Source organism: Scyliorhinus torazame, chromosome 27, assembly GCF_047496885.1.
Source record: "Scyliorhinus torazame isolate Kashiwa2021f chromosome 27, sScyTor2.1, whole genome shotgun sequence".
NCBI classification, from domain to species: domain Eukaryota; kingdom Metazoa; phylum Chordata; class Chondrichthyes; order Carcharhiniformes; family Scyliorhinidae; genus Scyliorhinus; species Scyliorhinus torazame.
In genome coordinates, this window is record NC_092733.1 from 23,119,573 (window position 1) to 23,141,518 (window position 21,946).

Sequence of the window (21,946 nt, forward strand, 5' to 3'; positions counted from 1 at the left end):
GCCCGGACCCCTTCTCTCCACACCCCGCCCGGACCCCCTCTCTCCACTCCCGCCCAGACCCTCCCTCTCTCCACTCCCGCCCGGACCCCTTCTCTCCACACCCCGCCCGGACCCCCTCTCTCCACTCCCGCCCAGACCCTCCTCTCTCCACTCCCGCACCGGACCCTCCTCTCTCCACTCCAGCCCGGACCCCCCCCCCTCTCTCCACTCCCGCCCCGGACTCCCTCTCTCCGCTCCCGGACCCCCCTCTCTCCGCTCCCGGACCCCCCTCTCTCCGCTCCGAACCCCCTCCCATTCTCACTGCTCCCGCCCCGGACCCCCTCCCATTCTCACTCTCTCCGCTCCGGACCCCCTACCCGTCTCTCCCGCTGCCACCCGGACCCCCTCCCACTCTCTCCGCTCCAGACCCCCTCCCCCTCTCTCCGCTCCCGCCCGGACCTCTCGCCCCGGACTCCCCTCCCACCCTCTCTCCACTCCCACTCGGACCCCCTCCCACTCTCTCCGCTCCCGCCCACATCTCCGCTCCCGCCCGGACCCCCTCTCTCCGCTCCCCGGACCCCCCTCTCTCCGCTCCCGGACCCCCCTCTCTCCGCTCCTGCCCCGGGCCCCCCCGCCTCTCGCCCGGACCCTGTCCCCCCTCTCTCCGATCTCGCCCGGACCCCCTCGCCCCGGACTCCCCTGCCACCCACTCCACTCCCGCCCCGGACCCCCTCCCACCCTCTCCGCTGCCACCCGGACCCCTGCCAGCCTCTCCGCTCCCGTCCCGGACCCCCTCCCCCTCTCGCCACTCCCGACCCGGACCCCCTCCCCCTCTCGCCACTCCCGACCCGGACCCGCCTCCCCCTCTCGCCACTCACGCCCCGGACCCCCTCCCCCTCTCGCCACTTCCCGCCCCAGACCCCCTCCCCCACTCTCCGCTCCCGCCCCGGACCCCCTCCCAGCCTCTCCGCTCCCATCCCGGACCCCCTCCCCCTCTCGCCACTCACGCCCCGGACCCCCTCCCCCTCTCGCCACTCCCGCCCCAGACCCCCTCCCAGCCTCTCCGCTCCCGTCCCGGACCCCCTCCCCCTCTCGCCACTCCCACCCCGGACCCCCTCCCCCTCTCGCCACTCCTGCCCCAGACCCCCTCCCAGCCTCATCGTTCCCACCCGGACCCCCTCTCAGCCTCACCGCTCCCGCCCCGGGACCCCTCCCCACTCTCTCCGCTTGGACCCCCTCCCACTCTCTCCGCTCCCGCCCACATCTCCGCTCCCGCCTGGACCCGCCCACATCTCCGCTCCCGCCTGGACCCCCCCCCCCTCTCCGCTCCAGCACGGACCCCCTCTCTCCGCTCCCGGACCCCCCTCTCTCCACTCCCGCCACGGGTCCCCTCTCTCCGCTCCCACCTGGACCACCCTCTCTCCGCTCCTGCCCCGGGCCCCCCCCCCTCACCCGGACCCTGTCCCACTCTCTCTGCTCCCTCCCAGACCCCCCTCCCCCTCTCTCCGCTCCCGCCCGGACTCCCCTCCCACCCTCTCCGCTCCCGGCGGATCTCCGCTCCCGCCCCGGACCCCCTCCCCCTCCCCCTCTCGCCACTCCCGCCCCGGACCCCCTCCCAGCCTCATCGTTCCCACCCGGACCCCCTCTCACCCTCACCGCTCCCGCCCCGGGTCCCCTCCCCATCTCGCCGCTCCAGCCCGGACCCCCATCCCACTCTCTCCACTCCCGCCCACATCTCCGCTCCCGCCCGGACCCCTCTCTCTCCACTCCCGCCCTGGACCACCTCTCTCCACTCCCACCTGGACCCCGCTCCCTCCGCTCCTGCCCCGGACCCCCTCTCTCTGCTCCCGGACCCCCCCTCTCGCTCCCGCCCCGGACCCCCTCCCACCCTCTCCACTCCCGCCCCGGACCCCCACTCACCCTCACCGCTCCCACCCCGGGGCCCCTCCCCATCTCGCCGCTCCCGCCCACTCTCTCCACTCCCGCCCCGGACCCCCCCCTCTCCGCTCCCGCCAGGACCCCCCTCCCTCCACTCCCGCCCCGGACCCCCTCTCTCCGCTTCAGCCCGGACCCCCCTCTCTCCACTCCCGCCCCGGACCTCCTCTCTCCGCTCCCGGACCCCCCCCCATTCTCACCGCTCCCGCGCCTGACCCCCCTCCCACTCTCTCCGCACCTGCCCGGACCCCCTCCCCCTATCTCCGCTGCCACCTGGACCCCTTCCCCCTCTCTCCGCTACCTCCCAGACCCCCTCCCCTATCTCCGCTACCTCCCAGAACCCCTCCCACTCTCTCCGCTCCGGACACCCTGCCCCTCTCTCCGGTCCCGCCCGGACCCTTAGCCCCGGACTCCCCTGCCACCCACTCCACTCTCGCCCCGGACCCCCTCCCCCTCTCTCCACTCCCAACCTGGACCCCCTCCCAGCCTCTCCGCTCCCATCCCGGACCCCCTCCCCCTCTCGCCACTCACGCCCCGGACCCCCTCCCCCTCTCGCCACTCCCGCCCCAGACCCCCTCCCAGCCTCTCCGCTCCCGTCCCGGACCCCCTCCCCCTCTCGCCACTCCCACCCCGGACCCCCTCCCCCTCTCGCCACTCCTGCCCCAGACCCCCTCCCAGCCTCATCGTTCCCACCCGGACCCCCTCTCAGCCTCACCGCTCCCGCCCCGGGACCCCTCCCCACTCTCTCCGCTTGGACCCCCTCCCACTCTCTCCGCTCCCGCCCACATCTCCGCTCCCCGCCTGGACCCCCCCCTCTCCGCTCCAGCCCGGACCCCCTCTCTCCGCTCCCGGACCCCCCTCTCTCCACTCCCGCCACGGGTCCCCTCTCTCCGCTCCCACCTGGACCACCCTCTCTCCGCTCCTGCCCCGGGCCCCCCCCCTCACCCGGACCCTGCCCCACTCTCTCTGCTCCCTCCCAGACCCCCTCCCCCTCTCTCCGCTCCCGCCCGGACTCCCCTCCCACCCTCTCCGCTCCCGGCGGATCTCCGCTCCCTCCCCGGACCCCCACCCCCTCCCCCTCTCGCCACTCCCGCCCCGGACCCCCTCCCAGCCTCATCGTTCCCACCCGGACCCCCTCTCACCCTCACCGCTCCCGCCCCGGGTCCCCTCCCCATCTCGCCGCTCCAGCCCGGACCCCATCCCACTCTCTCCACTCCCGCCCACATCTCCGCTCCCGCCCGGACCCCTCTCTCTCCACTCCCGCCCTGGACCACCTCTCTCCACTCCTACCTGGACCCCGCTCCCTCCGCTCCTGCCCCGGACCCCCTCTCTCTGCTCCCGGACCCCCCCTCTCGCTCCCGCCCCGGACCCCCTCCCACCCTCTCCACTCCCGCCCCGGACCCCCACTCACCCTCACCGCTCCCACCCCAGGGCCCCTCCCCATCTCGCCGCTCCCGCCCACTCTCTCCACTCCCGCCCCGGACCCCCCCCTCTCCGCTCCCGCCAGGACCCCCCTCCCTCCACTCCCGCCCCGGACCCCCTCTCTCCGCTTCAGCCCGGACCCCCCTCTCTCCACTCCCGCCCCGGACCTCCTCTCTCCGCTCCCGGACCCCCCCCCATTCTCACCGCTCCCGCGCCTGACCCCCCTCCCACTCTCTCCGCACCTGCCCGGACCCCCTCCCCCTATCTCCGCTGCCACCTGGACCCCTTCCCCCTCTCTCCGCTACCTCCCAGACCCCCTCCCCTATCTCTGCTACCTCCCAGAACCCCTCCCACTCTCTCCGCTCCGGACACCCTGCCCCTCTCTCCGGTCCCGCCCGGACCCTTAGCCCCGGACTCCCCTGCCACCCACTCCACTCTCGCCCCGGACCCCCTCCCCCTCTCTCCACTCCCAACCTGGACCCCCTCCCAGCCTCTCCGCTCCCATCCCGGACCCCCTCCCCCTCTCGCCACTCACGCCCCGGACCCCCTCCCCCTCTCGCCACTCCCGCCCCAGACCCCCTCCCAGCCTCTCCGCTCCCGTCCCGGACCCCCTCCCCCTCTCGCCACTCCCACCCCCGGACCCCCTCCCCCTCTCGCCACTCCTGCCCCAGACCCCCTCCCAGCCTCATCGTTCCCACCCGGACCCCCTCTCAGCCTCACCGCTCCCGCCCCGGGACCCCTCCCCACTCTCTCCGCTTGGACCCCCTCCCACTCTCTCCGCTCCCGCCCACATCTCCGCTCCCGCCTGAACCCCCCCCTCTCCGCTCCAGCCCGGACCCCCTCTCTCCGCTCCCGGACCCCCCTCTCTCCACTCCCGCCACGGGTCCCCTCTCTCCGCTCCCACCTGGACCACCCTCTCTCCGCTCCTGCCCCGGGCCCCCCCCCTCACCCGGACCCTGTCCCACTCTCTCTGCTCCCTCCCAGACCCCCTCCCCCTCTCTCCGCTCCCGCCCGGACTCCCCTCCCACCCTCTCCGCTCCCGGCGGATCTCCGCTCCCGCCCCGGATCCCCACCCCCTCCCCCTCTCGCCACTCCCGCCCCGGACCCCCTCCCAGCCTCATCGTTCCCACCCGGACCCCCTCTCACCCTCACCGCTCCCGCCCCGGGTCCCCTCCCCATCTCGCCGCTCCAGCCCGGACCCCATCCCACTCTCTCCACTCCCGCCCACATCTCCGCTCCCGCCCGGACCCCTCTCTCTCCACTCCCGCCCTGGACCACCTCTCTCCACTCCTACCTGGACCCCGCTCCCTCCGCTCCTGCCCCGGACCCCCTCTCTCTGCTCCCGGACCCCCCCTCTCGCTCCCGCCCCGGACCCCCTCCCACCCTCTCCACTCCCGCCCCGGACCCCCACTCACCCTCCCCGCCCCGGACCCCCACTCACCCTCACCGCTCCCACCCCGGGACCCCTCCCCATCTCGCCGCTCCCGCCCACTCTCTCCACTCCCGCCCCGGACCCCCCCCCTCTCCGCTCCCGCCAGGACCCCCCTCCCTCCACTCCCGCCCCCGGACCCCCTCTCTCCGCTTCAGCCCGGACCCCCCTCTCTCCACTCCCGCCCCGGACCTCCTCTCTCCGCTCCCGGACCCCCCCCATTCTCACCGCTCCCGCGCCTGACCCCCCTCCCACTCTCTCCGCACCTGCCCGGACCCCCTCCCCCTATCTCCGCTGCCACCTGGACCCCTTCCCCCTCTCTCCGCTACCTCCCAGAACCCCTCCCACTCTCTCCGCTCCGGACACCCTGCCCCTCTCTCCGGTCCCGCCCGGACCCCTAGCCCCGGACTCCCCTGCCACCCACTCCACTCTCGCCCCGGACCCCCTCCCCCTCTCGCCTGGACCCTGTCCCACTCTCTCCGCACCCGCCCGGAACCCCCTCTCTCCGCTCCTGCCCCGGGCCCCCTCCCCCTCTCGTCCGGACCCTGTCCCACTCTCTCCGCTCCCGCCCGGAACCCCCTCTCTCCGCTCCCGCCCGGACATCCTCCCCCCGCTGCCACCCGGACCCCCTGCCAGCCTCGCCGCTCCCGCCCCGGACCCCCTACCCCTCTCTCCGCTCCCGCCCAGACTCCCTCCCCCTCCCCCCGCTCCCGACAAGATCCCCTCCCTCCACTCCCGCCCGGACCCCCTCACCCTCTCTCCGCTCCCGCCCGGACCCCCTCCCCCACTCTCCGCTCCTGCCCGGACCCCCTCCCCCTCTCTCCGCTCCCGCCCGGACCCCCTCCCCCTGCCCCCTCCCCCCGCCCGGAAACACCTCCCCCTCCCCCCGCTCCCACCCGGAACCCCCTCCCCCTCTCTCCGCACCCGCCCAGACCCCCTCCCCCTCTCTCCGCTCCCGCCCAGATCCCCTCCCTCCGGGACCCCCTCCCCCTCTCTCCGCTCCCGCCCGGACCCCCTCCCCCCGCTCGTGCCCGGACCCCCTCCCCCCTCTTTCCGCTCCCTCCCGGACCCCCCCCGCCCCTCCCCCTCTCTCCACTCCCGCCCGGACCCCCTCCCCCTCCCCCTCCCCCGCTCCCGCCCGGACACCCTCCCCTTCTCTCCGCTCCCGCCCGGACCCCCTCCCCCCGCTCCCGCCCGGACCCCCTCCCCCTCTCTCCGCTCCCGCCTGGACCCCCTCCCCCTCCCCCTCCCATCCGCTCCCACCCGGACCCCCTCCCCCTCCCTCCACTCCCGCCCGGTCCCCCTCCCCCTGACCCCTCCCCCTCCCCCGCTCCCACCCGGACCCCCTCCCCCTCCCTCCACTCCCGCCCGGTCCCCCTCCCCCTGACCCCTCCCCCCGCTCCCGCCCGGACCCCTCCACCTCCCCCGCCCAGACCCCCTCCCCCTCTCTCCACTCCCACCCTGGACCCCCTCCCAGCCTCATCGCTCCCGCCCCTCTCGCCCGGACACTGTCCCCCCGCTGCCACCCGGACCCCCTGCCAGCCACGCCGCTCCCGCCCCGGACCCCCTCCCCCTCTCTCCGCTCCCGCCCAGACCACCTCCCCCTCCCCCCGCTCCCGACAAGATCCCCTCCATCCGCTCCCGCCCGGACCCCCTCACCCTCTCTCCGCTCCCACCCGGACCCCCTCCCCCTCCCCCTCCCCTCTCTCCGCTCCCGCCCGGACCCCCTCCCCCTCCCCTCTCTCCGCTCCCACCCGGACCCCCTCTCCGCTCCAGCCCGGACCCCCTCCCCCTCTCTCCGCTCCCGCCCGGACCCCCTCCCCCTGCCCCCTCCCCCTGCTCCCGCCCGGACCCCATCCCCCTCCACCCGCCCCCCGCCCGGAACCCCCTCCCCCTCCCCCCGCTCCCACCCGGAACCCCCTCCCCCTCTCTCCGCTCCCGCCCAGACCCCCTCCCTCCGCTCCCGCCCGGACCCCCTCACCTTCTCTCCGCTCCCGCACGGACCCCCTCCCCCTCTCCCGCCCGGACCCCCTCCCCCTCTCTCCGCTCCTGCCCGGACCCCCTCCCCCTCTCTCCGCTCCTGCCCGGACCCCCTCCCCCTCTCTCCGCTCCCGCCCAGACCCCCTCCCCCTACCCCTCTCCGCTCCAGCCCGGGCCCCCTCCCCCTCCCCCTCCCATCCGCTTCCACCCGGACCCCCTCCCCCTCCCTCCGCTCCCGCCCGGACCCCCTCCCCCTGACCCCTCCCCCCGCTCCCGCCCGGACCCCCTCCACCTCCCCGCCCGGACCCCCTCCCCCTCTCTCCGCTCCCGCCCGGACCCCCACCCCGCTCCCGCCCGGATCTCCGCTCCTGCCCAGACCCCCTCCCCCTCTCTCCGCTCCCGCCCGGACCCCCTCCCCCTACCCCTCTCCGCTCCAGCCCGGGCCCCCTCCCCCTCCCCCTCGCTCCGCTCCCGCCCATACACCCTCCCCCTCCCATCCGCTCCCACCCGGACCCCCTCCCCTCCCTCCGCTCCCGCCCGGACCCCCTCCCCCTGACCCCTCCCCCCGCTCCCGCCCGGACCCCCTCCACCTCGCTGCCCGGACCCCCTCCCCCTCTCTCCGCTCCCGCCCGGACCCCCACCCCGCTCCCGCCCGGATCTCCGCTCCTGCCCGGACCCTCTCCCCCTCTCTTCGCTCCCGCCCGGACCCCCTACCCCCCCCCCACCCCGCCCGGACCTCCTCCCCCGCCCGGACGCCCTCCCCCTCCCCCGCCCGGACACCCTCACCCTCACCCCGCACGGACCCCATCCCGTTCCCGGACCCCCTCACCCTCACCCCGCCCGGACCCCCTCCCCTTCCCGGACCCCCACTCCCTCCTCCCTCCCACTCTCTCCGCTCCCGCCTCGGAACCCCTCCCACTCTCTCCGCTCCCGCCCGGACCCCCCTCTCTCCACTCCCGCCCGGATCCCCTCCCACTCTCTCCGACCCCCCTCCCCCCGCTGCCACCCGGACCCCCTGCCAGCCTCGCCGCTCCCACCCCGGAACCCCTCCCACTCTCTCCGCTCCCGCCCAGACCCCCTCCCCCCGCTCCCGACAAGATCCCCTCCATCTGCTCCCGCCCGGAACCCCTCCCACTCTCTCCGCTCCCGCCCGGAACCCCTCCCACTCTCTCCGCTCCCGCCCGGAACCCCTCCCACACTCTCCGCTCCCACCCGGACCCCCTCCCACTCTCTCCGCTCCCGCCCAGACCCCCTCCCCCCGCTCCCGACAAGATCCCCTCCATCTGCTCCCGCCCGGAACCCCTCCCACTCTCTCCGCTCCCGCCCGGAACCCCTCCCACTCTCTCCGCTCCCGCCCGGAACCCCTCCCACTCTCTCCGCTCCCGCCCGGAACCCCTCCCACTCTCTCCGCTCCCGCCCGGAACCCCTCCCACTCTCTCCGCTCCCACCCGGACCCCCTCCCACTCTCTCCGCTCCCGTCCGGTCCCACTCTCTCCGCTCCCGCCCGGACCCCCTCCCACTCTCTCCGCTCCCGCCCCGGCCCCCCTCCCACTCTCTCCACTCCCGCCCGGCCCCCCTCCCACTCTCTCCGCTCCGTCCCGGGTCTCCGCTCCCGCCCGGGTCTCCGCTCCCGTCCGGCCCCCTCCCACTCTCTCCGCTCCCGCCCAGACCCCCTCCCACTCTCTCCACTCCCGCCCGGCCCCCCTCCCACTCTCTCCGCTCCGTCCCGGCTCTCCGCTCCCGCCCGGGTCTCCGCTCCCGCCCAGACCCCCTCCCCCTGCCCCCGCTCCCGACAAGATCCCCTCCATCTGCTCCCGCCCCGGCCCCTCTCCCACTCTCTCCGCTCCCGCCCCGGCCCCTCTCCCACTCTCTCCGCTCCCGCCCCGGCCCCTCTCCCACTCTCTCCGCTCCCGCCCGGTCCCACTCTCTCCGCTCCCGCCCGGACCCCCTCCCCCTCTCTCCGCTCCCGCCCGGACCCCCACCCCGCTCCCGCCCGGACCCCATCCCCCTCTCTTCGCTCCCGCCCGGACCCCCTGCCCCTCCCCCTCACCCCGCCCGGACCTCCTCCCCCGCCCAGATGCCCTCCCCCTCCCCCGCCCGGACACCCTCACCCCGCATGGACCCCCTCCCCTTCCCGGACACCCTCACCCCGCCCGGACCCCCTCCCCTTCCCGGACACCCACCCCCTCCTCCCTCCCACTCTCTCCCCTCCCGCCCCGGAACCCCTCCCACTCTATCCGCTCCGGCCCGGACCCCCCTCTCTCCGCTCCCGCCCGGACCCCCTCCCACTCTCTCCGACCCCCCTCCCAGCCTCGCCGCTCCCGCCCCGGAACCCCTCCCACTCTATCCGCTCCCGCCCGGACCCCCCTCTCTCCGCTCCCGCCCGGATCCCCTCCCACTCTCTCCGACCCCCCTCCCAGCCTCGCCGCTCCCGCCCCGGAACCCCTCCCACTCTCTCCGCTCCCGCCCAGACCCCCTCCCCCTCCCCCCACTCCTGACAAGATCCCCTCCATCTGCTCCCGCCCGGAACCCCTCCCACTCTCTCCGCTCCCGCCCCTAACCCCTCCCACACTCTCCGCTCCCACCCGGACCCCCTCCCACTCTCTCCGCTCCCGCCCGGCCCCCCTCCCACTCTCTCCGCTCCCGCCCGGCCCCCCTCCCACTCTCTCCGCTCCCGCCCCGGCCCCCCTCCCACTCTCTCCGCTCCCGTCCGGTCCCACTCTCTCCGCTCCCGCCCGGACCCCCTCCCACTCTCTCCGCTCCCGCCCGGCCCCCCTCCCACTCTCTCCGCTCCGTCCCGGCTCTCCGCTCCCGCCCGGGTCTCCGCTCCCGCCCGGACCCCCTCCCACTCTCTCCGCTCCCACCCAGACCCCCTCCCACTCTCTCCGCTCCCACCCAGACCCCCTCCCCCTCCTCCCGCTCCCGACAAGATCCCCTCCATCTGCTCCCGCCCGGATCCCCTCCCACTCTCTCCGCTCCCGCCCAGACCCCCTCCCCCTACCCCTCTCCGCTCCAGCCCGGGCCCCCTCCCCCTCCCCCTCCCATCCGCTTCCACCCGGACCCCCTCCCCCTCCCTCCGCTCCCGCCCGGACCCCCTCCCCCTGACCCCTCCCCCCGCTCCCGCCCGGACCCCCTCCACCTCCCCGCCCGGACCCCCTCCCCCTCTCTCCGCTCCCGCCCGGACCCCCACCCCGCTCCCGCCCGGATCTCCGCTCCTGCCCAGACCCCCTCCCCCTCTCTCCGCTCCCGCCCGGACCCCCTCCCCCTACCCCTCTCCGCTCCAGCCCGGGCCCCCTCCCCCTCCCCCTCGCTCCGCTCCCGCCCATACACCCTCCCCCTCCCATCCGCTCCCACCCGGACCCCCTCCCCTCCCTCCGCTCCCGCCCGGACCCCCTCCCCCTGACCCCTCCCCCCGCTCCCGCCCGGACCCCCTCCACCTCGCTGCCCGGACCCCCTCCCCCTCTCTCCGCTCCCGCCCGGACCCCCACCCCGCTCCCGCCCGGATCTCCGCTCCTGCCCGGACCCTCTCCCCCTCTCTTCGCTCCCGCCCGGACCCCCTACCCCCCCCCCACCCCGCCCGGACCTCCTCCCCCGCCCGGACGCCCTCCCCCTCCCCCGCCCGGACACCCTCACCCTCACCCCGCACGGACCCCATCCCGTTCCCGGACCCCCTCACCCTCACCCCGCCCGGACCCCCTCCCCTTCCCGGACCCCCACTCCCTCCTCCCTCCCCCTCTCTCCACTCCCGCCCGGATCCCCTCCCACTCTCTCCGACCCCCCTCCCCCCGCTGCCACCCGGACCCCCTGCCAGCCTCGCCGCTCCCACCCCGGAACCCCTCCCACTCTCTCCGCTCCCGCCCAGACCCCCTCCCCCCGCTCCCGACAAGATCCCCTCCATCTGCTCCCGCCCGGAACCCCTCCCACTCTCTCCGCTCCCGCCCGGAACCCCTCCCACTCTCTCCGCTCCCGCCCGGAACCCCTCCCACACTCTCCGCTCCCACCCGGACCCCCTCCCACTCTCTCCGCTCCCGCCCAGACCCCCTCCCCCCGCTCCCGACAAGATCCCCTCCATCTGCTCCCGCCCGGAACCCCTCCCACTCTCTCCGCTCCCGCCCGGAACCCCTCCCACTCTCTCCGCTCCCGCCCGGAACCCCTCCCACTCTCTCCGCTCCCGCCCGGAACCCCTCCCACTCTCTCCGCTCCCGCCCGGAACCCCTCCCACTCTCTCCGCTCCCACCCGGACCCCCTCCCACTCTCTCCGCTCCCGTCCGGTCCCACTCTCTCCGCTCCCGCCCGGAACCCCTCCCACTCTCTCCGCTCCCGCCCGGAACCCCTCCCACTCTCTCCGCTCCCGCCCAGACCCCCTCCCCCCGCTCCCGACAAGATCCCCTCCATCTGCTCCCGCCCGGAACCCCTCCCACTCTCTCCGCTCCCGCCCGGAACCCCTCCCACTCTCTCCGCTCCCGCCCGGAACCCCTCCCACACTCTCCGCTCCCACCCGGACCCCCTCCCACTCTCTCCGCTCCCGCCCAGACCCCCTCCCCCCGCTCCCGACAAGATCCCCTCCATCTGCTCCCGCCCGGAACCCCTCCCACTCTCTCCGCTCCCGCCCGGAACCCCTCCCACTCTCTCCGCTCCCGCCCGGAACCCCTCCCACACTCTCCGCTCCCACCCGGACCCCCTCCCACTCTCTCCGCTCCCGTCCGGTCCCACTCTCTCCGCTCCCGCCCGGACCCCCTCCCACTCTCTCCGCTCCCGCCCCGGCCCCCCCTCCCACTCTCTCCACTCCCGCCCGGCCCCCCTCCCACTCTCTCCGCTCCGTCCCGGGTCTCCGCTCCCGCCCGGGTCTCCGCTCCCGTCCGGCCCCCTCCCACTCTCTCCGCTCCCGCCCAGACCCCCTCCCACTCTCTCCACTCCCGCCCGGCCCCCCTCCCACTCTCTCCGCTCCGTCCCGGCTCTCCGCTCCCGCCCGGGTCTCCGCTCCCGCCCAGACCCCCTCCCCCTGCCCCCGCTCCCGACAAGATCCCCTCCATCTGCTCCCGCCCCGGCCCCTCTCCCACTCTCTCCGCTCCCGCACCGGCCCCTCTCCCACTCTCTCCGCTCCCGCCCCGGCCCCTCTCCCACTCTCTCCGCTCCCGCCCGGTCCCACTCTCTCCGCTCCCGCCCGGACCCCCTCCCCCTCTCTCCGCTCCCGCCCGGACCCCCACCCCGCTCCCGCCCGGACCCCATCCCCCTCTCTTCGCTCCCGCCCGGACCCCCTGCCCCTCCCCCTCACCCCGCCCGGACCTCCTCCCCCGCCCAGATGCCCTCCCCCTCCCCCGCCCGGACACCCTCACCCCGCATGGACCCCCTCCCCTTCCCGGACACCCTCACCCCGCCCGGACCCCCTCCCCTTCCCGGACACCCACCCCCTCCTCCCTCCCACTCTCTCCCCTCCCGCCCCGGAACCCCTCCCACTCTATCCGCTCCGGCCCGGACCCCCCTCTCTCCGCTCCCGCCCGGACCCCCTCCCACTCTCTCCGACCCCCCTCCCAGCCTCGCCGCTCCCGCCCCGGAACCCCTCCCACTCTATCCGCTCCCGCCCGGACCCCCCTCTCTCCGCTCCCGCCCGGATCCCCTCCCACTCTCTCCGACCCCCCTCCCAGCCTCGCCGCTCCCGCCCCGGAACCCCTCCCACTCTCTCCGCTCCCGCCCAGACCCCCTCCCCCTCCCCCCACTCCTGACAAGATCCCCTCCATCTGCTCCCGCCCGGAACCCCTCCCACTCTCTCCGCTCCCGCCCCTAACCCCTCCCACACTCTCCGCTCCCACCCGGACCCCCTCCCACTCTCTCCGCTCCCGCCCGGCCCCCCTCCCACTCTCTCCGCTCCCGCCCGGCCCCCCTCCCACTCTCTCCGCTCCCGCCCCGGCCCCCCTCCCACTCTCTCCGCTCCCGTCCGGTCCCACTCTCTCCGCTCCCGCCCGGACCCCCTCCCACTCTCTCCGCTCCCGCCCGGCCCCCCTCCCACTCTCTCCGCTCCGTCCCGGCTCTCCGCTCCCGCCCGGGTCTCCGCTCCCGCCCGGACCCCCTCCCACTCTCTCCGCTCCCACCCAGACCCCCTCCCACTCTCTCCGCTCCCACCCAGACCCCCTCCCCCTCCTCCCGCTCCCGACAAGATCCCCTCCATCTGCTCCCGCCCGGATCCCCTCCCACTCTCTCCGCTCCCGCCCGGAACCCCTCCCACTCTCTCCGCTCCCGCCCGGAACCCCTCCCACTCTCTCCGGTCCCGCCCGGACCCCCTCCCACTCTCTCCGCTCCCGCCCGGCCCCCCTCCCACTCTCTCCGCTCCCGCCCCGGCCCCCCTCCCACTCTCTCCGCTCCCGCCCGGTCCCACTCTCTCCGCTCCCGCCCGGACCCCCTCCCACTCTCTCCGCTCCTGCCCCGGCCCCCCTCCCACTCTCTCCACTCCCGCCCGGCCCCCCTCCCACTCTCTCCGCTCCGTCCCGGCTCTCCGCTCCCGCCCGGGTCTCCGCTCCCGCCTGGACCCCCTCCCACTCTCTCCGCTCCCGCCCCCCTCCCACTCTCTCCACTCCCGCCCGGCCCCCCTCCCACTCTCTCCGCTCCGTCCCGGCTCTCCGCTCCCGCCCGGGTCTCCGCTCCCGCCCAGACCCCCTCCCACTCTCTCCGCTCCCGCCCCCCTCCCACTCTCTCCACTCCCGCCCGGCCCCCCTCCCACTCTCTCCGCTCCCGCCCCGGCCCCCCTCCCACTCTCTCCGCTCCCGCCCCGGCCCCCCTCCCACTCTCTCCGCTCCCGCCCCGGCCCCCCTCCCACTCTCTCCGCTCCCACTCTCTCCGCTCCCGCCCGGACCCCCTCCCAATCTCTCCGCTCCCGCCCGGACCCCCTCCCACTCTCTCCGCTCCCGCCCGGCCCCCCTCCCACTCTCTCCGCTCCCGCCCGGCCCCCCTCCCACTCTCTCCGCTCCCGCCCCAGCCCCCCTCCCACTCTCTCCGCTCCAGCCCGGTCCCACTCTCTCCGCTCCCGCCCGGACCCCCTCCCACTCTCTCCGCTCCCGCCCTGGCCCCCCTCTCACTCTCTCCACTCCCGCCCGGCCCCCCTCCCACTCTCTCCGCTCCGTCCCGGCTCTCCGCTCCCGCCCGGGTCTCCGCTCCCGCCTGGACCCCCTCCCACTCTCTCCGCTCCCGCCCCCCTCCCACTCTCTCCGCTCCCACCCTGGACCCCCTCCCACTCTCTCCGCTCCCGCCCCGGCCTCCCTCCCACTCTCTCCGCTCCCGCCCCGGCCCCCCTCCCACTCTCTCCGCTCCCGCCCCGGCCCCCCTCCCACTCTCTCCGCTCCCGCCCCGGCCCCCCTCCCACTCTCTCCGCTCCCACTCTCTCCGCTCCCGCCCGGACCCCCTCCCAATCTCTCCGCTCCCGCCCGGACCCCCTCCCACTTTCTCCGCTCCCGCCCCGGCCCCCCTCCCACTCTCGCCACTCCCGCCCGGACCCCCTCCCAATCTCTCCGCTCCCGCCCGGACCCCCTCCCACTCTCTCCGCTCCCGCCCCAGCCCCCCTCCCTCTCTCTCCGCTCCGGCCCGGACCCCCTCCCACTCTCTCCGCTCCCGCCCCGGCCCCCCTCCCTCTCTCTCCGCTCCGGCCCGGACCCCCTCCCACTCTCTCCGCCCCCGCCCCCCTCCCACTCTCTCCGCTCCCGCCCGGACCCCCTCCCACTCTCTCCGCTCCCACCCCCCCCACTCTCTCCGCCCCCGCCCCCCTCCCACTCTCTCCGCTCCCACCCGCACCGGCCCCCCTCCCACTCTCTCCACTCCCGCCCGGACCCCCTCCCACTCTCTCCGCTCCCGCCCGGACCCCCTCCCACTCTCTCCGCTCCCGCCCGGGTCTCCGCTCCCGCCCGGACCCCCTCCCACTCTCTCCGCTCCCGCCCCGGCCCCTCCCTCTCTCTCCGCTCCGGCCCGGACCCCCTCCCACTCTCTCCGCTCCCGCCCCGGCCCCTCCCACTCTCTCCGCTCCCGCCCGGACCCCCTCCCTCTCTCTCCGCTCCGGCCCGGACCCCCTCCCACTCTCTCCGCTCCGGCCCGGACCCCCTCCCACTCTCTCCGCTCCCGCCCCGGCCCCTCCCACTCTCTCCGCTCCCGCCCCTCCCTCTCTCTCCGCTCCAGCCCGGACCCCCTCCCACTCTCTCCGCCCCCGCCCCCCTCCCACTCTCTCCGCTCCAGCCCGGACCCCCTCCCACTCTCTCCGCCCCCGCCCCCCTCCCACTCTCTCCGCTCCCGCCCCCCTCCCACTCTCCGCTCCCACCCGCACCGGCCCCCCTCCCACTCCCTCCACTCCCGCCCGGCCCCCCTCCCACTCTCTCCGCTCCCGCCCGGACCCCCTCCCACTCTCTCCACTCCCACCCGCCTCCCACCGCTCCCACCCCGGCCCCCCTCCCACTCTCTCCACTCCCGCCCGACCCCCCTCCCACTCTCTCCACTCCCGCCCGGACCCCCTCCCACTCTCTCCGCTCCCACCCGCACCGGCCCCCCTCCCACTCTCTCCGCTCCCGCCCCGGCCCCCCTCCCACTCTCTCCACTCCCGCCCGGACCCCCTCCCACTCTCTCCGCTCCCGCCCCCCTCCCACTCTCTCAGCTCCCACCCCCCTCCCACCCCGGCCCCCCTCCCACTCTCTCCACTCCCGCCCGGCCCCCCTCCCACTCTCTCCACTCCCGCCCGGACCCCCTCCCACTCTCTCCGCTCCCACCCGCACCGGCCCCCCTCCCACTCTCTCCGCTCCCGCCCGGACCCCCTCCCACTCTCTCCGCTCCCGCCCCCCTCCCACTCTCTCCGCTCCCGCCCCCCTCCCACTCTCCGCTCCCACCCGCACCGGCCCCCCTCCCACTCCCTCCACTCCCGCCCGGCCCCCCTCCCACTCTCTCCGCTCCCGCCCGGACCCCCTCCCACTCTCTCCGCTCCCGCCCCGGCCCCCCTCCCACTCTCTCCACTCCCGCCCGACCCCCCTCCCACTCTCTCCACTCCCGCCCGGACCCCCTCCCACTCTCTCCGCTCCCACCCGCACCGGCCCCCCTCCCACTCTCTCCGCTCCCGCCCCGGCCCCCCTCCCACTCTCTCCACTCCCGCCCGGACCCCCTCCCACTCTCTCCGCTCCCGCCCCCCTCCCACTCTCTCAGCTCCCACCCCCCTCCCACCCCGGCCCCCCTCCCACTCTCTCCACTCCCGCCCGGCCCCCCTCCCACTCCCACTCTCTCCACTCCCGCCCGGACCGGCCCCCCTCCCACTCTCTCCGCTCCCGCCCGGGTCTCCGCTCCCGCCCAGACCCCCTCCCACTCTCTCCGCTCCCGCCCCCCTCCCACTCTCTCCGCTCCCACCCCCCTCCCACCGCTCCCACCCCGGCCCCCCTCCCACTCTCTCCACTCCCGCCCGGCCCCCCTCCCACTCTCTCCACTCCCGCCCGGACCCCCTCCCACTCTCTCCGCTCCCACCCGCACCGGCCCCCCTCCCACTCTCTCCGCTCCCGCCCGGACCCCCTCCCACTCTCTCCGCTCCCACCCCCCTCCCACTCTCTCCACTCCCGCCCGGACCCCCTCCCACTCTCTCCGCTCCCACCCGCACCGGCCCCCCTCCCACTCTCTCCGCTCCCGCCCGGGTCTCCGCTCCCGCCCGGCCCCCCTCCCACTCCCGCCTGGACCCCCTCCCACTCTCTCCGCTCCCGCACCGGCCCCCCTCCCACTCTCTCCGCTCCCACCCCGGCCCCCCTCCCACTCTCTCCGCTCCCGCCCCGGCCCCCCTCCCACTCTCTCCGCTCCCACCCCGGCCCCCCTCCCACTCTCTCCGCTCCCGCCCCGGCCCCCCTCCCACTCTCTCCGCTCCCGCCCCGGCCCCCCTCCCACTCTCTCCGCTCCCGCCCCGGACCCCCTCCCACTCTCTCCGCTCCCGCCGGTGGCGGGGTGGGGGGGGGGGGATCTGCTGAGTGGCAGCAGCGTGGGGCCAATGGGCTGGGTGCCGGGGGCGGGATGTCCGCCCGGCCCGGCGCCGTGCGGAGGGGGCTGAGCCTCAGCCTGGCATTTCCCAGGCAGCAATGGATGCCAGTGTGGCTGGGATTGCAATGGAGCAGGGACTGAGATTGCAGCGGGCTCTCAGCAGCCAGCACTGAGCACCGGGGAGGAGGGGGGCGGGTAGAGAGCTGCCAAAAAAAAAAATACCCAAGAACAAAAAAAAACCCAAGCTGCTCCAAAGACCTGTCTGCAGCTCAAACCCCCTTTGCAACAAAAAAAAATAACAAAAGTGGGATGCGAATGCAAAAGTGCATTGAAGTGCTCCTGGTTTTTCCTCCATTGCACAGTGAGCCAGCATTTGCATCTCTCTGGCTGTTGTATTAACTTTCAGAACCATTGAAATTGAATGAGGAATTGACATGACTGCCTGGTGTTCAGTTGCTGCACAGTGTTGCGAGCTATTTGGCTCAGGAAGCTTGCTGCCCAAGTAGCCCTGCTTGCCTGGATAGCGGCTAGCCCCCCACCCAACCAACCAACCCGTGAGTGGTGTGTTATTGTGCTTTCCAAGGGCACTGTGCCTATTGTGATGTGTGCTTGTGCGGGAGAGGAGGGGGGTGGATAAGAGGGGAGGAGGGCGATTCGCTCTTGACTCGAGGCAGAACGAGTGAATGGGGCTGTGTGATGTTACAGGAGAGGCTTTTTTTTTTTGTGACTTACCATCGCATTGTCTGTCTGTGTGTGTGTGTGTCTCTCTCTCCCTCCCTTCCCACCTCCAAGTTGCAACATTTTTTGCCTGTGATCACTCACAACCGTGGTGGAAATAATTCCCCCACTGATTAATATCACGAACCCCCCCCCCCCCCCCCGCCCCACACCCCCTGGAAAAAAAAAGTCCAGGTGAAGTCACCTGGACAATAAGGGACATTGTTAGCCCCCTTGCTATTTTTTTCCATTGAGAGCAGCAGCTGTTTTTGAGAAATCGACCATTTCTAACATATGAATGAGACAGTGAGGTATTGTTTCTGTGTGAAACATTGTTGTTTTATATATATATGTTATGTAGGGAACAGTGTTATTTTTTTTTCCCCCACTCCCAAGTCTATATTCAGTCACGGGCTCATATTTGAGGGTGCTGATAAGGTTGGCCTCGACAGCCCTGGGCAAGGGGTGGGGTGGGGATGAAAGGGGGGCAATGCTCCCGCTTGTTTGTCCCTGTGTTGGGAAGTGGGAGCATGTTGGTGCTGGCTAAGGATAGAATTGAGTTTGGCGGTGATGCACAGGACGACACTTGTCAACCATGCACCATTACACCCAATGCAGGAGTAGGGAAGGTTTAAATGCGATACAGAGGAGGCTGATGTTCTTGTATATTGTCTGGAGCGTATTGTGCATGACTGATGTTTCTGTGTGTTATACTGGCAGATCTTCCACGGCGCTGCTCGTGACCAGCTGGATGATGCACCGCTCTATAAAGACTGGGCTATTCGTCAAGGTACAGTAATACAAAATGTATGCATTTCAGTGTGATGTCAGGCATGTCCCGGTGATTGGCTGACCGGACCAAACGTGATCTTTGTTTGCTCGTGATAGGCAGAGTACAGACCACACTCAGCCAGTCCGCGTTTGCTAAAACACTTGCATTCCGATGCGATTCTGCAATGGAGCAGCACTTGTCGAGCAATCCTGAGTGCGCTGCACTAATAACTGACTTAAGATAAGCAGTCAAGCTCGTAACAGTTACTGGAAGCGACATACGTTCGCCCGCAGGAACCCATCCTCCGCGAGCAAAAGGAACGTGTTTCTTTTATTCATTTATGGGATGTGAGCATCACTGGCTAGGCCGTGCATTTATTGTCCATCCCTCGTTGCCCTTCAGGAGGTAGTGGGGAGCTGCTGCCTTGAGGAGCTGCAGTCCATGTGGTGTAGGTACACCCATAGTGCTGTTTGAGATTTAATTCCAGGACTTTGACCCAGCGACAGTGAAGGACCGGCCGATATATTTTCAAGTCGGGGTGGTGAGTGGCTTGGAGGGGAACCTCCAGGTGGTGGGCTTCCCAGATTTCTGCTGCTCTTGCCCTTCTAGATAGTCGTGGTTATGGGTTTGGAAGGTGCTTCCTAAGGAGCATTGGTGAGTTCTTGCAGATGCCACTATTCTTCGGTGATAAAAAGATTGGGTGTTTGTGGAAGGAGTAGCAATCAAGCGGGGCTGCTTTGTCCTGGATGGTGTCGAGCTTTTTGAGTGTTGTTGGAGTTGCACTCATCCAGGCAAGTGGAGAGTATGCATCACACTCCTCACTTGTGCCTTGTAGATAGCTGACAGGATTTGGGGGTGTCAGGAGGTGAGTTGGGTCAGGAAGTGAGTTATTTGCTACAGGATTCCTAGCGTCTGCTCTGGTATTTATATGGTTAGTTCAGTTTCTGGTAACCCCAGGATGGTGATAGTGGATGTTGATCAAGTTTGTGTCCTTTTTTGAATTAACCTGGGAGCTTGTGGAGCTCATAGTTCCCCATGGCAACCCCTCAATCAATCAGAGTCGACTTATCAACCAGTCAATACCCTGCTCTCCCAGGCAGCACAATGGCACAGTGGTCAGCACTGCGGCCTCACAGCGCCAAGGGCCCGGGTACGATCGCGGCCCCGTATCACTGTCCGTGAGGAGTTTGCACATTCTCCCCGTGTCTGCGTGGATCTCACTCCCACAACCCAAAAAGATGTGCAGGGTAGGTGAATTAACCACGGTAGCATTAACCAGGGCAGCACGGTAGCCTTGTGGATAGCACAATTGCTTCACAGCTCCAGGGTCCCAGGTTCGATTCCGGCTTGGGTCACTGTCTGTGCGGAGTCTGCACATCCTCCCCTTGTGTGCGTGGGTTTCCTCCGGGTGCTCCGGTTTCCTCCCACAGTCCAAAGATGTGCAGGTTAGGTGGATTGGCCATGCTAAATAAATTACCCTTAGTGTCCAAAATTGCCCTTAGTGTTGGGTGGGGTTACTGGGTTATGGTGATAGGGTGGCGGTGTTGACCTTGGGTAGGGTGCTCTTTCCAAGAGCCAGTGCAGACTCGATGGGCCGAATGGCCTCCTTCTGCACTGTAAATTCTATGATAAATTCTATGAAAAAACCACGCTAAATTGCCCCGTAATTGGGGGGAAAAAAGAATTGGGTACTCTAAATCTTTTTTTAAACTTTTCTCCTGTGGTATAAATTGTTGTGATCGTTTGAAATTTGGTGTTCTTGCATTTGTCCTGGTGTGAGATGAAAAGCTTCTGCAACATGCCTCTCTTTTGGGCAATAATACGGAAGACATTAATCATCTGCTGAGGTAGATTTCTGACCACCAAACCTTAACTGTTTTCAAGTTTACAATAGTAGCCGAGTTTGAATTGTTTAATTGGGGAACATTCTGAATTAGGAAGTAATTTATTTTGGGTGCTGGATCAATGATCTCGAAAAAAAGATTGTTTTTCATCTGTGTTCAATTACGATCTCTAGTGTACAATAAATTCAAACTACGGAGTCAATTTCTTACATATTAGCATATTTTGCTTGGCACTGCTCATGGTGAGTGCTGTTTTAACGTGCAGGATGGTAGTATCATGTAATGCACAAAGTATTCTCGTAGAGAGGCATAAATGTCCTCTAAGGCCCCAGGAGCTGAGCTGCTGTTCAGTGCACACCAGTTGAGGTCACTCAGAGTTTAATTGTCATTCAGCCCATCAAGCCGGCACCACCACTCTATACGATCATAGCTGTTGGGACAATTCAATGCCTTTTACGCCCACTATCCCCATAACCCATTATGTTATTGTTAATCAGAAATCTACCAATCGCTTCCTTAAACATACTCAATGAACGAGCTTCCACAGCCCTATTTTGAAATTGTGCCCCTTGTTCTAGACTCTCTCTTCCCCCCCCCCCCCCCCGCCCTAACCAAGGGGAACATCGTACCTGCATCAACATTATCTATAACTTTCAGTACTTTGTACGATTCAATGAGATCACCTCTCATTGTTTGAAATTCCAGAGACTACAGGCCCAGTTTTCCCCAATCCCTCTTCGGAAGACGGTCCGGAACAAGGGCAGCACGGTAGCACAGTGGTTAGCACAGTTGCTTCACAGCTCCAGGGTCCCGGGTTCGATTCCCGGCTTGGGTCACTGTCGGTGCGGAGTCTGCACGTTCTCCCCCGTGGCTGCGTGGGTTTCCTCCGATTTCCTCCCACAGGCCCCGAAAGACGTGCTTGTTAGGTGAATTGGACATTCTGCATTCTCCCTCAGTGTACCCGAACAGGCGCCGGAATTTGGCGACTAGGGGATTTTCACAGTAACTTCATTGCAGTGTTAATGTCAGCCTACTTGTGACAATAATAAAGATTATTATTATTATGATTATCATTAAACAAGTCTGGTGAACCTTTGTTGCGCTCCCTTCAAGACAATAATATCCTTTCTGTGGTAAGGGGACTAAAACTATACCCACCACTCCAGGTGGGGCCTAACCAAGCTCTTAAGCAATTGAAACAAGACGTCACTGCTCCTGTACTCCAATCCTCTCACGATAAAGGCTAACATTCCATTATCCTTTCTCATAGTATTCTGCATCTGCCTGTTAGCCTTCAGTGACTTATGGACAAGGACACACAGGTCCCTTTGTACATCTACACTTTTCAATTTCTTACCATTTAGGTTCCTCCTACCGAAGTGGACAACCTCACATTTCTCCGCATAATATTCCATCCACCATGTCTTTGCCCACTCACTAAGTCTGTCCAAATCCTCCTGTAGTTGCTTTACATCTTCCTCACAACGCACATTCCTGCCTAGCTTTGTCTCATCCGCGATCTTGGGAATATTTCATTTGGTCCCCACAGCCAAATCATCGAGATACATATTATATATTGTTCCTCATGATGCATTATATAGCACAAAGTGTGTAGGGAAAGGGAAAGTGCCTGCGAGGGTGGTAGAGGCGAGTTGCCTCACATCCATTAAAATGTACCTGGATGAGCACTTAGCACGGCACAACATTCAAGGCTATGGGCCAAGTGCTGGCAAATGGGATTTGGTAGGCCGGTCAGGTGTTTTTCATGTGTCTGTGCAGCCTCGGTGGGCCAAAGAGCCTCTTCTGCACTGTATTTTCTGTGATGCTGGATGTATTTGTGATGTTTACAACAACCTGTATTTATATAGCACCTTTAACATATGTCCCAAGGCG

General features: G+C 69.9%; 1 protein-coding gene across 12 annotated transcripts in view; it reads left to right on the forward strand.

Moving 5' to 3' along the window:
• LOC140403303 (uncharacterized) overlaps nucleotides 1–21,946 on the forward strand; it is a 215,796-nt gene that overhangs the window by 27,275 nt on the left and 166,575 nt on the right. For 4 of the 12 annotated variants that reach the window (XM_072491126.1, XM_072491125.1, XM_072491135.1 and 1 more), the window contains exons 1-2: nucleotides 16,793–17,274; nucleotides 18,158–18,227. The exons of 3 other annotated variants lie outside the window; for them this stretch is intronic. The gene's annotated coding sequence lies outside the window, so the exon portion shown is untranslated. Of the gene's footprint in view, nucleotides 1–16,787; nucleotides 17,275–18,157; nucleotides 18,228–21,946 lie in introns of those variants that run through there. 5 more of the 12 variants (XM_072491133.1, XM_072491132.1, XM_072491137.1 and 2 more) reach the window with 4 other exon arrangements.